This window comes from Camellia sinensis, chromosome 6 (genome assembly GCF_055761805.1).
Source record: "Camellia sinensis isolate YWXY chromosome 6, ASM5576180v1, whole genome shotgun sequence".
NCBI classification, from domain to species: Eukaryota; Viridiplantae; Streptophyta; class Magnoliopsida; order Ericales; family Theaceae; genus Camellia; species Camellia sinensis.
Window position 1 is genome coordinate 62,992,312 of NC_138966.1, and position 12,800 is coordinate 63,005,111.

Consider the following 12,800-nt stretch of genomic DNA (forward strand, 5'->3'; position numbering starts at 1 on the left):
GGCAACCAAGACTTTTTTCTGATCATAGCCCTATTCTGCTGATGGAAAATGACAGGAATTGGGGCCCGAAGCCTTTCAAGTTCATCAATGCTTGGGTTTTACACCCGAACTTCCTTGATGAAGCAAAAAGAGCTTGGGAATCAACAAGTGTACATGGTTGGGCTTGTTATATCATCATGGAAAAGCTGAGAGCTCTAAAAGTAGCCCTGAAAAAATGGAATGTGGAAGTGTTTGGTGATGCAGAATCTAAATTGAAAGAAGCTGAAAGTGCTCTGCATTCTATGGATTTACAATCTGAATTGAGGGGGTTGATTGAGGTGAAAAAGGGCAAAAAAAAAAGGAGGTTCTAGATTTGATTTGGAAGCTTAGGAAAAGAAAGTAGTGGATGTGGGTGCAAAAATCTAGGATGGACTAGGCATTGAAAGGGGATAGAAATACGAGGATTTTCCACCTCATGGCCTCCAAGAAACATAACATAAACTTGATTGCTACTCTTAAGGTTAATGGGGTTGAGGTGGATGAACCAAGTGAGGTAAAACAAGCAGCTTGCTTTCATTTCCAAAATTTATTTACCGAACATTGGAGGTGTAGGCCAACAATTGGAGGAGATTTTAAGAAGATTGATGCTAACCAAGTTGGTGCTGTTCTCTGGAGAGAAATCACAGAGGAAGAAGTATGGGCTGCTATAAAAGATTGTAATGGTAACAAAGTCCCAGGTCCGGATGGGTTTAATATGATGTTCTTTCAAAAAGGGTGAAAATTCTTGAAAGGTGACATTATGAAGTTTATGAAGGAGTTTTATAGCAACAGTAAATTGGGTTATGGGGTTTTGTTTCTCTTATCCCTAAAAAGGAGAATCCAAGCTCTCTTCTTGAGTACAGACCGATTAGCTTGCTAAATTCTCCATATAAGGTGCTGTCCAAAGTTTTGGCTAATAGAATTAAGCTAGTCCTGTCTACTGTGATTGATAAGGCTCAGTCTGCCTTTGTAGAGGATAGAAACATTTATGGATGGTGTGCTTATAGCTAATGAGGTGATGGATTGGTGGAAAAAATCAAAGAAGGGCCTTATTCTAAAATTGGACTTTCAAAAAGTATATGACACGGTTAACTAGAATTGCTTGCTGCAGATGTTATCTAGCTTTGGTTTTGGTTCAAGATGGATTCGATGGATGAAGAAGTGTATGGAATCTGCTAGAATCTCCATCTTGGTCAATGGCTCGCCCTCCGCTGAATTCTGTCCACAAAAAAGGTTAAGACAGGGTGATCCTCTTTCCCCATTCTTGCTTAATGTTGTTGCTGAAGGTCTAAATATATGCTATCAAGAGCCAAGGAGTTGAGGATTATAAAAAGAGTGGTTGTGGGTAACAGAGAGGTCAACGTATCCCATCTTCAGTTTGCTGATGACACTATTATATTCTGTGAGGCTGAATGGGCAGAGATTGTGGCTGTCAAACGAATATTACGATGTTTTGAAGTGGCCTTGGGGTTGAAGATAAACTTTCATAAAAGTATGATCTGTAGGGTGGGAGTTGATGATGGGTTGGTTAAGGAGTTTGCAGCCACTCTTAACTGTTTGAGCCATAATTTACCTTTAAAGTATCTAGGGATGCCACTTGGTGCCAACCCAGGTAGGAAACAAACATGGCAGCCAGTGGTGGACAGATCTAAAAAGAAGTTATCTAGCTGGAAAAGAAGGTTGCTATCCTAAGCTAGGGTCACTCTCATCAAATCAGTTTTGTCTTCCTTGCCTGTTTATTATGTCTTTGTTTGAGATACCTGAGTGTGTTGCTAAAGAACTTTATAAGATTCAAGTAAGGTTTTGTGAGGTGGGGATGAATTTATAGGAAAATCCATTTGGTAAAATGGAAAGAGGTGCAGCTGTCTAAGAAGCAAGGAGGTCTTGGAATAAAAGATATTAGATTGATGAATGAATGCTTGCTTATTAAGTGGTGGTGGAGATATGCCTTAGAGGATGAGGCTCTGTGGAAATCTGTGATTTGTGCCAAATATGGGGTATCTGGGGGTCAATGGTTTCCTCCAGTGAATGATTTGGCTTTTGTTTCTTCTATCTGGAGAGGTCCATGCTATGTCATTTTTAAATCCTTCGCTGTACAACTTCTTTCTGGAAAATGTGGTGATTAGGATTGGTGATGGGAATAGGGTGAAATTCTGGGATGATATTTGGCTGAGAACATGAAGCCTCAAATCTCCAAGGTTGCATCAGTCGAGTTTAGATAAGGAGATCACTTTGAAGACGCAGATGTCTTGCAGAGTCGGTAGCAATTATTGGCGTTTTAAGTTTACAAGGCCTCTCTTTGGATGGGAAGAAGATAAGGTGTCAAGGTTGCAAAATCTGTTGGGAGTGGGACCCTGTCTTGTTGTTAATCAAAGGGATTAAATTAGCTGGAAGGCTAAGCAGTCAGGGATCTTTAAAGTGGGCTTTGTGTATAATTGATGCAAGCAAAGTGTTAGTCTATCCTCAGCTATCCAGAGTTGGTCTGGAATAATTTTGCTCCTCCTAAGGCTAAATTCATTACTTGGCTTGCTTGGAGAGGTAGGTTGAAAACATCTTCTTTCCTCAATAGAGTCGGAGCTTTGAGAGGTAATGGGAAATTGCATTGTGTGCCGTGTAAAGCTGGGGAGGAGACTTCTAATCATCTTCTTTTATCATGCTCATTTGTGTGGCGTGTGTGGTCTAACATCATGGGCTGGTGGGGACTTCAATGGGTGCTACTAGGTTCTTTTGAAGGTTTGATGTACTGGTGGTTGGGGTAGAAACTCAAGAAAAAGGAAAAGAAAGTTTGGAGAGTTGTTTTTATTTCTGTTGTTTGGTTCTTGTGGCTATAGAGAAATGATTGTGTATTTAACAATACTCAACCTGATATTGCTGCTTTGTGTGAGCTAATCAAAATTAGAGTGACCTTGTGGTTGAAGACTTATGATAAGGGCTGTTGTTACTCCATTCAAGAGATTGTTTCAAACATTATAGCGATCCCGGTTTTTCCCTTGGTTGTTTAACTGTAATCCGGACTCGGTTCTGTGGTTGTGTTGTCGTCTTATTCTCGTTTCTATTCTTTACTCTTAGTGTTTTAGTTTTAGGATGTGTTGGGCATGTTTCGAACAGGTAGATTAAGTTTTGGTCTCTAGTGTTGTTGCCCAGAATTTTGGTGTTACGCTCGAGCGGGTCATTCTGCGCTCGAGCGGAGTTTGATTTTTGGTTGTCTGCTCGAGCGAGTCTTCTTGAGTTCGAGCGGGGTTTACGCACTTCCAGTATTTCGTGGCCCTGCAAAACTTCTGCAGGTGTGTTTTCTACGCTCGAGCGGGTTTCTTGCGCTCGAGCGAGTCGCGCTCGAGCGGGATTGTTGGCGCTCGAGCGGGTAGTTCTTTTTCTGAAAAGTTCTGGGAGATGAAAATCTACGCTCGAGCGGACTGGTTCTTCACGCTCGAGCGGATGTGTTTTGCTTTTGTTTCTTGGCGCTCGAGCGGTCATTCTTACGCTCGAGCGGTACCAAATATTTGTGCCTGACGCTCGAGCGTTCTATTCTCAGCTCGAGCGGGTCGTGCGTATATGAGTTATCCGCTGGGTGATTTTAAATCACTTTTCACTTTTCTTTCTCTCTTCTACTTTTTCAAAAACCCATTTTTGAGAGCTCATCTCTCTAGAATCTCCTTTCTTTCTAGGGTTTGATTTAGCTAGGGTGTTCTCCTTACCTTTGGTCTTTTTAAAAGTTGGGTTGATCGTCAAGGGCTATCTTTTGATCCGAAAATATTGAGTTTTGGAGCACGTTGAGTTTCTTCGTCTTCTCCGTTGAGTGTCATCTTTTGAGGTAGGGATATCCTACTCCTCCTTATGGATTTTGTCTTTAAATTTTAGCATTTTGATATGTTGGGTGTTGTTGGGTAGATTTGAGAAAGTTTGGGCCTTTTGTATAATTTTACAAAAGTTGGGGTTTTGTTTGAAATAAACCTATATGCAAGTTTGGTATAAAAGAAAATGAGTCGGATGATGGATTGTGGATGAAAATGGAACCTTAGAGTTGTTTTGTTAATTAAGGTAGTTTGCCCTAATTGTTTTAATTAATTAATGTATATAATTGATTAAAGGAAATGAGGAATTGAATTGGAAATGTTGAAATTGGGAATGTATGGGACTAAAGGGTGTAGTTAAATCATTTATTGCTTACCTGATTGAAATGTCGATATATTATCCATTTGTGCATTTATTTCCTGTTTAGAAATAATTGCTTTGGGCTACCGGTGGAGGGTAGTATTGATTGTTGTAGACAAGGCATGATGATTAGGCAAACTAAAACTAATCAATCGGATGTGTCATAGAGTATGATGGTTGATAGAATACATTAACTTTATGTATTGATTGATTGTGTATATGACCAATGTGTTTATATGCATTATGTGTAGACGGTTGATAGAATACATTAACTTTATGTATTGATTGATTACGTATATGATTCTGTGTTTATATGCATTGCTTGTGTATGGGAGGAGATGGGGGATGTACTCTACGGTTTAGGGGAAGATGGGGGATGTACCTCTAAACCGGTTAATGGTTAAGGGAAGATGGGGGATGGACCCAGGGATGCAGCTCATATGCTCTCCCATTGTAGTGATGATACAGCTCATATGCTTATCTGTTGAAGTGTTGATATAGCTCATATGCTTATCTATTGGAATGTTGATATAGCTCATATGCTTATCTGTTTTAGTGTGATATGGCTTATATGCTTATCTATTGAAATGTTTGTTTGATTTGATATAGCACTAAAATGTATATCATCATCGTTTGTGAAGTATGGAAGTGGTCTACAACACCAAAATGTGTTATTGGTACAACACCAAAATGTGTATCCACCTTGAATTTCGAAGGTGTTCTAATGATGAACTATAAACTTATCAAATGTTTTGGCCAGAGTACTGAGCCTTGTTTTCAAACTCAAAGTTGAATAAGAAATGGAAAGTGAATTGTAACATAGACTTAACTGTCATGGAATTGTAATAAGATGTAAATGGAAGCGTAAGTATTGGCCATCTATCAGTTGCTAATCTTTTAGGCATTGTTCATAGTCGGTTTAGTATATTTCTACTGGGCTGTGGCTCACCCTATATGGGAACATCATTTTCAGGTACAGGTAGCATGCCACCTCTGAGGACATAGCTTGGGAGGCTAGAGGCAGACATACTTTTGTTGTCTTATTTTCCTTGATTGTATTACATATAGATTCAAGCCAAGGACTTGATGTGTAATTAAGTTAGCACTCTCTTTCGTAACCAAGTGTTAACTTGGAAAGCTGTAAGCCCGTAGGGCATTTACTTTTGTTGTAAACATGTAATACTTTTGTAATGAAATACTCTGATGAATAGATGAATGTGGACCTTTTATGTATCAATGCATGTCTCTATATGGATGGGTTTAATGTTATTATTTTGAGGGCGTTACAAACATAAAATGGGTGAGACATATTATCTAGGTCAAGAGGAGACTCTGCTGCTATTATGATAGGGTTGGTTGATCAGAAAGGTTGTTGCTCACCTATGTCTGCTTTGCATTTAGAGTGCTTTTTCATGAATTTCTTCGATGGTTGCTATGTGTCTATTGGGTATGGGGTTTTTTTCTAATAGGTATTGATGTTATGGATTGCTGCTGCTGGAGGTGAAAGGGAGTATATACTCTGTGGTGGCTGATGCTGTTATGGATTGTTGGTGATTTGTGTGGGCGGTGATCCTTTTCAATTGACTGCTGCTGCTGATGTTCTTTCTTTGATGTCCTCCTTCTGCTGCTATGGTATGCTGCTGCAGCTGAAAACATTTGGCTGCTGCAGCTGTTAGTGTTGCCCTGTTTTATTGCTGTTAGGTAGTTTGATTGCTCGGTTTGTATTAGGTTTGGTTAGGTTTAATTGGGTGAGGTAGATTTTGGTGTTTGTGGTTGGTTCCTTACCAACTCTTAAGGTTGTGCTAACAAATGATTGGGCGGGGTCTTATTGGTGCCAACCTAGTTGGGATTGATTTGGTTCGCTATGATGCTTTCTACACTCATTCTCCTTTTTCTTTTTTGATGTAATAGTTTTTCTATTTCATCAATAAAAGTTCCTTTTCTTTGCTGATAAAATAAAAAAAATGAAGCACAATGGTGTTGGAATTATAGTTTTTATAGGCTTATTTTGGATCAATTTTGAGTGGGTCTTACACTTCTTTTGAGGTGGGTCCAAAGATGTGACGTGTTCCTTGCCGCATGACAAGTCACACGGTAAAGGCGGTTCATCAAAACCATTTATGAGTGAATAGGAAGCTAACGTCGTTTTCGGGTCCGTGGAATGGACAATTCAAAAAATAAAATGTAGGTTTAATTGAAATGGTTATCCCATATTGGAAACTTAAAGAGAACTTATGTGTGGATATAAGTTCTAGGTGGCAACACTTGGATTGGGCCCCAAGGGACACCCCAAGTTTGTAGAAGGGAGGAGTTATGGACAAATTGGGCCTTAACCGAAACCACCACACGCGCACGCCCGCTGGGCGTGGGCATAACTTGTGGGTCGGGTCAGTTCTAGTATTAATTTATTTGAATTTTTGTGCCAAAATTTAATTTAATTTTCTGTCCAAATGTTACCTTCTCCAATCCAAATTCGCAACAGATTAAAGCTGTCTTAACAGGTTTAAACTACCCAGCAATTCCGAACAGTTTTTCCCAAACAGATTCAAATCTGAAACCGTACCTGTTCATTTCAAAAACAAATCTGTTAATTCAAATTTCATAGCTATTCAGACAGATCTGAATGGTCACCAATCTGCCTGTAAAAGCAGACCTGATCCAGCATTTCTAAGATCCAGAAAAATTATTTTCTTTCCGTTTTTGCTCTTTGTGTGCATTGTTCTTCATACTAGTTCTTAGGAAAAAATTCTGAGAGTATAGAACACAGGTTTTGTTCGCCGTACAGGTTGTTTAGAGTGCTACTACAATCTGTGTAGATCATTGTATCATGGGAGATAGATGCCATTAATCTATAAGCACCAAAGCGGAACAAATCTGTCTTACGGACAGAGTATCACACACTCAACTTGATCTATTTTTGTACTTATTCATTTCGGTAAATAAATTCTGTAAATAATTTATTTTTATTTGTTTGATTTGGTTTCAAATTATTTATTTTACACAGAAGATTGTTCCAACAATATTAAGACGCATACGATTTATTCTATTTATACAAAAAAAATTTGTTTGTTTCATTTTCTTCCTTTCTTCTTACAGAAATTATTTTCTGTGGTTTTACAAAATAATATTCTAGTTGGAAAAATACAAATAGTAGTAATATACTGTTTGACAAATAGTAGTAATATATTATTTATTTTCTTTGACAACTAGTAGTAATATACTGGTAGTCATTAAAAATTCAGAATATTTATTTGTGAAGTTGGTCAGAAATTAATTTTGGTTTTCAGAAATAATTTATGAGTGTTCATTAATTAAAATTCAATTTTCAGTGTGGAATTAATTTGTTTTAGTAAATTTTATTTTATTTTATTTTCAAATTAATTGGAAATAAATATTACAATTCTTGTTTCTTTTATTTTTACAGAATTAAAATTTTGTGTTTATTATTTAATTTTCTTTGTAGTATAAAATTCTAATTATAATTTTGTTTTATAATTTAGAATTCATGGTTACTGAAATTGGTGAAACTAGTGCTCAAACCAATACTGGTATGATGACTGCCATTGCTCCAAACCCTTATCATGTTGTGACTGTACCAATCAATCACGGTGAAAAGCCAGAGAAGTTCTTAGGAACTGATTTTAAAAGATGGTAGCAGAAAATGTTGTTCTATCTTACTACGCTCAACCTACCGCGTTTCCTCCGTGAGAATGTTCCTACTCTGAAAGATGATGAAACTGACCGGCAAGTGGTTGCTGCGGACGATGCCTGGAAACATGCTAATTTCCTTTGCCGGAATTACATCTTGAACGGACTTGACAACATATTATACAACGTCTACAGCCCTATCCTATCAAAACAGCAAAGGAACTTTGGGAGTCTTTGGAGAAGAAGTACAAAACAGAAGATGCTAGCTCAAACAAATTTGTGGTTAGCAAATTCTTGGATTTTGTGATGGTTGATTCTAAGACTGTGATCAGCCAAGTTCAAGATCTCCAACTCATTCTGCATGACATTCATGTAGAAGGCATGTCTCTCAGTGAAGCTTTCTAAGTTGCTGCCTTAATTAAGAAATTACCACAAGGCTGGAAGGAATTTAAGAACTACCTCAAACACAAGCGCAAAGAAATGACTTTTGAGGAATTAATTATGCGTTTGAGGATTAAGGAGGACAACCGCAATTATGAGAAGTGAACTGGTAAGCATCCAATAGAGTCTAAGGCAAATGTGGTGGAACATGCTCCAAAAGCAAAGAAACAGAAGTATTCTGGAGCACAAGGCTCCAAAGGAAGGGAAACTAAAAAGTGCAAGTTCAATAGCAAGTGTTACATTTGTGACAAAGAGGGACATTGGGCCAAAGAGTGCCGTAGCAAACGCAAAGGCAAAGGACGATCAAGCAAGAAGCGTGCTCAAGCCAATATGACTGAAATGGACAAAATTTCTAATGGTGTAGATGACATAAATCCTTTTGCAATTATTTCCGAGGCAAACCTTGTCAAGAATGGTGGGAGGACGCTGGTGCTACTCTGTGCTGACAAAAAGATGTTCACATCTTATTCTGTAGTAGACAATGGTGAACAACTTTTTATGGGCAACTCCTCGACTTCTAAAATTGAAGGACAAGAAAAGATTATTCTGAAGATGACATCTGGAAAGGAACTCACTCTCAACAATGTACTGTATGTACCGGACATTCGCAAGAATCTAGTCTCCAGATCTCTGTTGAGTAAAAATGGATTTAGGCTAGTGTTTGAGAGTGATAAATTTGTACTTCCTAAGAATATGATATATGTAGGGAAGTGTTACATGTCTGATGACATTTTCAAACTAAATGTAATGACTGTTGTCCCCTTTATTATTAATAATAATACATCTTCTTCTTACTTGCTTGAGTCTTCAAATTTATAGCATGGTAGGCTAGGACATGTTAATTATGGATCTTTGCATAGATTAATTAATATGGAATGTTTACCTAAATTTGACATTAATTTGAATTATAAATGTAAAATTTGTGTTGAAGCAAAATTAACTAAAACTCCTTTTCATTCAATTGAACGAAGTACGAAGCCACTTGAATTAATTCATAGTGACATTTGTTATTTTAAATCAATTCAAACTAGAGGTGGAAAAAAATATTTTATTACTTTCATAGATGACTATATTAGATATAGTTATATCTATTTAATTCGAACCAAGGATGAAACTTTAGAAACTTTCATTCAATACAAGAATGAAGTTGAAAATCAACTTGGTAACCAAACGAAACCAAGCCTTAAGTCCCATCAAATGGGATCGGCTACATGAATCCTTCTTCTCCATGAGGCCCTATGAATCACCTTTTGGTGAGTTTTGTAAAGAACATGGAATAATTCATCAAACCACCGCTCCTTACTCACCTCAGCAAAATGGAATTGCTAAAAGGAAAAATAGGACTTTAAAAGAAATGATGAATGCCATGTTAATAAATTCTGGATTACCTTTAGAACTTGTGGAGGGAAACAATACTTTCTGCTAATTATATACTTAATAAAGTACTTCGAAAGAAAGTGAATCAAAGGCCTTATGAAATGTGGCATGAGAGAGTATTATCCTACAAATACTTAAAAGTGTGGGGGTGTTTGGCTAAAGTGGTTATTTCTAGTCCTAGAAAGACTAAGATAGGTCATAAAATTGTTGATTGCATTTTCATTGGTTATGTCATAAATAGTAGTGCATATCGGTTTTTGATTCATAAGTCAGAACATTCTGAAATGCGTGTAAATACTATTATTGAATCTCTAATTGCATCGTTCTTTGAATATATATTTCCAAATTAGACTAGACAAGAGACTAGTACTAATAAAAGACCTTATGATGCTATTACTAGTCAAGATAAAAAACAAGAGCAAAAGATAGATCAAAATGAGGAAGAGGAACCTATGCGTAGTAAACGTGATAGAACCTCAAAATCTTTTGGTCCAAATTTTTTAACATTTTTGTTAGAAAATGAGCCTTTATAAACCTCTTGGGTACAAGTGGATTTTCAAAAGAAAAATGAAAGTGAATAGATCAATTGACAAATACAAGGCAAGACTCATAGTCAAAGGATATAGACAAAAGGAAGGTCTTTATTACTTTGACACATACTCACCAGCTACTAGAATAACATCCATTAGAATGCTAATTGCCATTGCATCTTTGTACAATCTAGAAATTCATCAAATGGATGTTAAAACAACTTTTTTAAATAGTGAGTTACATGAAGAAATTTACATGGAACAAGCAAAAGGATTTTTTGTTCCAAGGAAGAAAAGAAAATGTGTAAATTAGTTAAATAATTATATGGTTTAAAACAAGCGCCAAAGCAACAGCATGAGAAATTTGACAAGGCAATGATGTCAAATGGATTCAAAATTAATGAATGTGACAAGTGTATTTATATTAAAAACACAAAGGTTATGTTATAGTATGTCTTTATGTGGATGATTTGCTCATCATAGGTAGTAATAATGACATGATTAAAACTACCAAGAAAATGTTGAATAAACAATTTGATATGAAAGACATGGGGATTGCTAATGTAATACTTGGTATGAAAATTATCAAAACATCAGAAGGTTATGCTTTGTCACAATCTCATTACATTGAGAAAATATTTGACAAATTCAGTGAAGATTATGATCATCTTGCTAGAACACCTGTGGATGTAAATTTGTTTCTTTCTAAAAATGTATAAGAAAATATTTCTCAATTAGAGTATGCCCAAATTATTGAAAGCTTAATGTACTTGATGAACTGCACTCGCCCGGATATAGCTTATGTAGTAAGTAAATTAAGTAGATATACGAATAATCCAGGAATAGAACACTGGAAAGCTATTATAAGGGTTCTAAGATATCTCCGATTTACTCGTAACATTAGGCTAAATTATACCAGATATCCAGCAGTACTTGAAGGATACTGCAATGCAAACTGGATATCGGATACTAGAGACTCAGAATCTATCAATGGATATGTCTTTACTCTTGGTGGTGCGGCTGTACCTTGGAAATCTTCCAAACAGACTGGTATTGCTAGGTCTACTATGGAATCAGAGTTTATAGCTTTAGATAAAGCTGGGGAAGAAGCAGAATGGCTTCATCACTTCCTTGAAGATATTCCAGTATGACCAAAACCAGTGCCTGCTATATGCATACATTGCGATAGTCTATCAGCAATAGGAATAGCATAGAGTCATATGTATAATGGTAAGTCACGACATATTCGTCATCGACATAACACCGTGAGACAACTACTCTCTAATGGAACTATTTTCATTGAATATGTGAAGTCTAAAGACAACATAGCAGATCCACTGACCAAAGGGTTAACAAGAGAGTCAGTTGAAAATTCATCGAGGGAAATGAGACTTGAGCCTATTAAATAAGAGTTACCACAACGACAACCCAACCTAGTTGATTGGAGATCCCAAGATTTAAGTTCAAAGGGACAACTGAGTTGTGTATGACTCATAAGGATCACTGGGGAGTCAAACTCCTACCCATTTCTATGATAAATAGTAATGTTTGCAGCGTTTTAAGTTAAATAATATTTTTAATGATTCTTATATCTAGGAATACCTAGTGGAGTATGGCAGGATACTCTTCATAAAAATCACATATGTGAGTGTGAACTGGGCCAATTCAATGAGATTTGTGAAGGGCTACAATTCTCTAAAGCACTCATGAAAGACTAGGTTGTTTAGGGCCAAAATAAACACAATAGTGAGAACTAAACTGTGTCAGGTAATATACTATGTGAGTTCTATTATCTTGGTTTACACAAATGGCTGAACAGTTCAAGACATTATGTTCACTGGTTAGCTAGTAAATCCGATAGTGTCTCACAAGGGAAGGTTCAAAGCCAAAACTACCTATCCTTTGCAGAATATTTTCAATTTTTGTACTCTCTGTAATTAGATCATATTGTTACATTTTCTCTCTGTCAAATTCCATTCATGTGGGGGATCGTTGGAATAATGGTTTTTATAGGCTTATTTTGGGCCAATTTTGATCCCAAATTTGAGTGGGTCTCACATGTTTTTTGAGGTGGGTCCTAAGAGGTGACGTGTTCTTTGTTGCATGGCAAGTCACACGGTGAAGGCAGTTCCTCAAAACCATTTATGAGTGAATGGGAAGTTGACGTCGTTTTCGGATTCGTGGAATGGACAATTCAAGAAATAAAATGTGGGTTTCTTTGAAATGGTTATCCCACATTAGAAACTTAAGAGAACTTATGTAGGTATATAAGTTTTAGGTGGCAACACTTGCGTTAGGCCCCAAGGGGCATCCCAAGTTTGTAGAAGAGAGGAGTTATGGACAAAGTGGGCCTTAGCCCAAACCACCACACGCACACCCAAAGCTCCAATATCTATTCATCTTTCTTTCTCTTTGATTTCTTTGTCACATTTTTTCTTTTAATTTCAAAAGCTCTATTTTCTAACATTTTCGTCTCAATTTTTACTATACGAACACACACACACACACACATATAAATGTTGTATTATATAACCCTCATGTTCTTATTACGTAGGACAAAGTGTATTGGTGAAAAACATGGATAATTTTCCTCTCTTACCCTCATTTCGTACTCACATTTTTATCACTAGGTTT